The sequence below is a fragment of the Pundamilia nyererei genome, unplaced genomic scaffold (genome assembly GCF_000239375.1).
Source record: "Pundamilia nyererei isolate P.nyererei 1_Seehausen unplaced genomic scaffold, PunNye1.0 scaffold00127, whole genome shotgun sequence".
Taxonomy (NCBI): Eukaryota; Metazoa; Chordata; class Actinopteri; order Cichliformes; family Cichlidae; genus Pundamilia; species Pundamilia nyererei.
In genome coordinates this window covers 918044-922588 of record NW_005187528.1, presented here as the reverse complement: position 1 = coordinate 922588, position 4545 = coordinate 918044, and positions in this window count along the sequence as shown.

Sequence of the window (4545 nt, the reverse complement as noted above, 5' to 3'; positions counted from 1 at the left end):
ATGATTCGTTTTTGGAACTGGTGAAAGAAATAATACAATTTGTGTTCTATTTAGCCTCTAATATTTACAAATTCTTTATTTCTTATAAATAATATGCATCCATAGTTGGTCGGCCCTCCCTGAGTCTGGTTCTGCTGGAGGTTTCTTCCAGTTAAAAGGGAGTTCTTCCTTCCCACTGTCATCACAGGGGCGTCATCTGATTGTTGGGGTTTTCTCTGTATTATTGTAGGGTCTTGGCCTTACAATATAAAATGCCTTGAGACTGGTGTTGTTGTGATTTGGCACTAAAAGAAAAATAAATTGACTTGACTTGTTATAGACTCATTAATAGTCTTGCTGCTTAGATATTCTTTACAGGCAGACACTCTTTTACTTTATGCTCGAGTGCAGAGGGAAGTGTTGAGCATGGACTGATTATGATGTCCACTGACACTCACAGAAGCACTGGAGCGGACATGGAAAGCAGATTTATTTAAAAAAAAAAAAGATAACTGATAAAGCAAGAAAAGAGAGTGGATACCTCTCAATTTGATTTATCTATATCATGATGAGAGAGACAAGCAAATATTCATAGTATAGATTAGAATGGGCAGAGACAACTAAAACAGAGTTTATCATTATCTTTCAGTCAGAAGGAAATTTATTCGTAGCTTTTCATCAAGTAGTCTAGAAATGTAAAAACAGGTAGACAGCAGCACTTCATGAGTCTAACAAGTTGGTATGTTGAAAAGGGAGAATTTATTTATTTATTTCTTCAGCCTAAAATACCAAACTCATTTCCATTCCTGCTAACTGCAGGAAACATAATGAACCCAATCATGGCGATTTTCCACAGGTATTTCACTGACATCTGCATCCTGGAATGAAAGAAGATACTAATTTGGCTGGAAGGACCGAGAAGAATTTTTTGATTCTATGGGTGTGTGTGAGTAAGTGTGTGTTTGTCAGAGTGTGGGTGCATGGCTGTGAGAAATACACAAACTCCAGCAAGTGATGAAGCAAGGCGAAGCTTCCAAGTCTTTTATATCCTATACAACCCTCGCTGCTCCCATACAGAGCGCCCAGGGACTGGAAAAATTTAATCACGCTAAACATATGTGTAAGGCGAGGTGATGCACTATCAACTGAATACATGCATGAGGAAAATCAGAAAAGAATAATGTCAAGAAGATTCATACTCAACATCTAGTAAATAAGACACGTTCCCACAGGACCAGTCAGGCTGCTGCACATCACCCCCACATGCTGAGGCACAGTGAGGAAGCATTTCATACAGAAAAACTCAATGGAACGTCCTCAATTTGGCAAAAGATGCTGAAAAATAAATGTTTTACTCAAATATGTCAATATATACTGCAGATGTACAGTATATGTGTGGATATTTAAATGATGTTTCAAAGTGTGGTTATTCCGTTCATAAATCACAACTCTAATGCACTGACATGACTTCTAAAACCCACTTAGAAAAAAAGCCTTATTGAGATTCCTGTGTAGGCAAAGTTTACACCCACATCAGACCGAGATTATTTCATGAACATTTTTTTTTAAAAATCTCTACACTATTCACAAAATATTTATTTGTTTTTATTGTAATATAAAGAGTATTTTCTTAACTGTGATGGAGTCACTTACAATTCGTTTATTGACACACCAGAGCCGAAAACCAGTACTATCAGGCATTTTCATATGCTTGGAGCACACAAGCATAACTTGGCACCAAATTCAGTCATCCAAGCTAAATAACAGAAATATGATATTTTTAGACCTACAAAACCCTTCCTTTGGCTTATTACCACACAACCAACTGGAAGGCTTTGATTTGCAGAGCTTGAACATTAAAATATAGTCATGGAATTCCGCATTTTCTAAATAGTTAGAGATGACTCACCAAAACAAAGTTTCTCAGACATATCTGAGACAGGCATGATAACAGTCAATTTCACATCTAACAGCCAAAGGGCCCCTTTTGCATGGGTCTTGCATGGTCTGCTTGTGTGCACTCTCTCCAGGAACTTTAGCTTCCTCCCAAAGACATGCATGGGTTAGATTAACTGGCAATTCTAAATTAGCCATAAGTATAAATGTGAGCAAGATTGGTTGTTTATGTCTTTGTATTAGCTCTGCGACGGACTGGGCACCAACACCAGGAATGCTTGCTGCCTCTGTCTTAACATCATAACATTTCTCAGTTTAAACACCTTCTGTCCTGTTTTCGGTCACTTCTGTGGTGAGAATATGCAGCTAAAAGTACTCGATTAGGTCTGGATCATCTACACAATTAAAATTGGCAGAAACCGGCTCTGATGCCAACTTATGAAGTTGATAAATGAGTGTTTTTATGGCGAGGACTGGTATGCTTAGACAGTTGTCTAAGCATACCAAGACAGCTAACATAAAAGCTCAAGTAAAAAAATCGCTCAGGAAGAAATAGATTTGTCACCTGATTTAAATATACTGCTGGATTTGTCCATAACAATATAAAGGGAAAAGACTAAAGGATTTCATAGCTGGCATATTTTAGGACAGGTATGGGTGGGAAGAGATTAGCAAATGGGAGTAGATTTGAGGAAGCAGTTGATAAGCCCACAGGATGTAGCAAGCCCCACCATAGCTGGTGCAGATAAAACACACAATGGATGGTTTAGTTTGTGGAGCTCAAAATGTCACGGGAGGACACGGCAGATGAGACGTGAAAGAAAATGCTTCAGGTTGGGATAAGCTGGTCACTGAAAGTTTGCTAAAATGTTGATGGTAGTAATAACCTAACAATTCCTGAAACTGTTAAATATGAGGATTAATAATATATTAATATGAGACTTTTACAAGTATCTTTGGCAATAACATAAACTGGAACTAAAACTGAGGAATCCATAAACACATTTTCTGGACAATGAGCCTCTTGTTGTTCTCTTGCTTGTTTCCATGATAAAGAGCCACTGATCAGCAGGATTATTTCACACATCAATATTCTAGAGGCGTTTTCTGCTTTTGTGCATTTCCTATTTTAGTACGGATCCTATGCACAGTTTTATAAATGAAACCATATTCTCTATTTTTCTGATGCCTATGCATTTGAATTAGGAAGCTACATAACAACAGTACCTATTTGGTTTTTTACCTAAGCTACATGCAACATCATTTAGTAAAATAAAATAAATGAAAGGCATTTTTGATTACTTAATTTGTACATGCTTGAAAAAAGGGTTGAGCTATATGTATTAAACATCTTAAGAGTTCTTGTGAGTTTTCTACTAAATCTTTTGTGTTTGGTACATGAAAATAATCAGTGCATCTACCCGCAAAGTAATTTAACGGTTCAATTCAAAATTTAATTAGGCACTGGCAGTTAACGTTTATTACATGGCTATATCCTTACATTTACATCGTAAATTGTAAAAGTATAATAAAGATATTTTAATGGTTATAGTAGCAGCCAGTAAAACTGCTACTGCATCATACATTTGATCCATGAATTGGTTCCCTAAATGCAGGCTATCCCTGGATTATGTGAGAAGGGTTTTCCCTTTCTATTGTTTGTGCTTGTGCTAAATTCAAGCACTTGGCAGATTCAGTGCAGTGCTCGTCAGCTTCCCCAGCCCTGTGGTAAACTGCAAACCTTTTCCAATATGCTGCAAGTTGTGTATTTGTGTACTCACATCGCTGTGTGCAGGTGTGACATTAACTGTGATCCTCTGAGAATGGATAAATGACAAAAGATGTGATCCTCCCCATCCCCGCCCCTTTTCACTCTCCCTCAGAGACATGTTGAGGGGGAGGCAGCAATGAAGAAGAATCTGTGTATCTGTCAGTTTGTCTGATAGCCCTGCACACTCTCCACCCTTGTCCCTCTGCAGGGGCTAAGCTCCTGAAGACACTGCTTAAAGTGTCACAACACTTACAAACCAAAGGTAGCCATACTTCAGTTGCAGACCAGAGGAGGCATGGTTATGGAGAAGCCCCTTGAACTCAGTGCAAGTCATTCTGTCAGAGAGTAGTCAGACTGAGAGACACAAAGCCACAAGCAGAAACATACATTTAAGGGTTAATGCGGTGACACACAACACACAGAGGCATGAAAATGACTGCAGGGGCCATGCATCACACGGCGCTCTCCCACACATCCATAGGCATACAAACACACATACGCAAGCACCTTGTCACTCAAGGAAGCAAAGTATGTGATCTGGCACAGGATGGAGGGCGCTTACATAACACTTGATTTTTTAAAGGTGTAATTGAATGTCTTTTTGGGTTAAGTGAAAATCATCTGGGTGCACCAGCCATATCAAAGCTGACATTCATCAAAGTCTGCCATAATAAGAAAAAGTCGTTTGATGTGAAAAGAAATTCACAACACACACAAAAATCATACCTGATATACTTTTATTTGATATGCAAAACTTACAAATCTCATGTTTTTATGAAAATGTATGGATACGTAAAATAGATACTGTAACTTCACCCACAGTTTCATTAAATACTGCTTATTATCCTTGCTAAATGCAGTCAGAAGGTAGGTGTATATGTATATGTATATATATATAT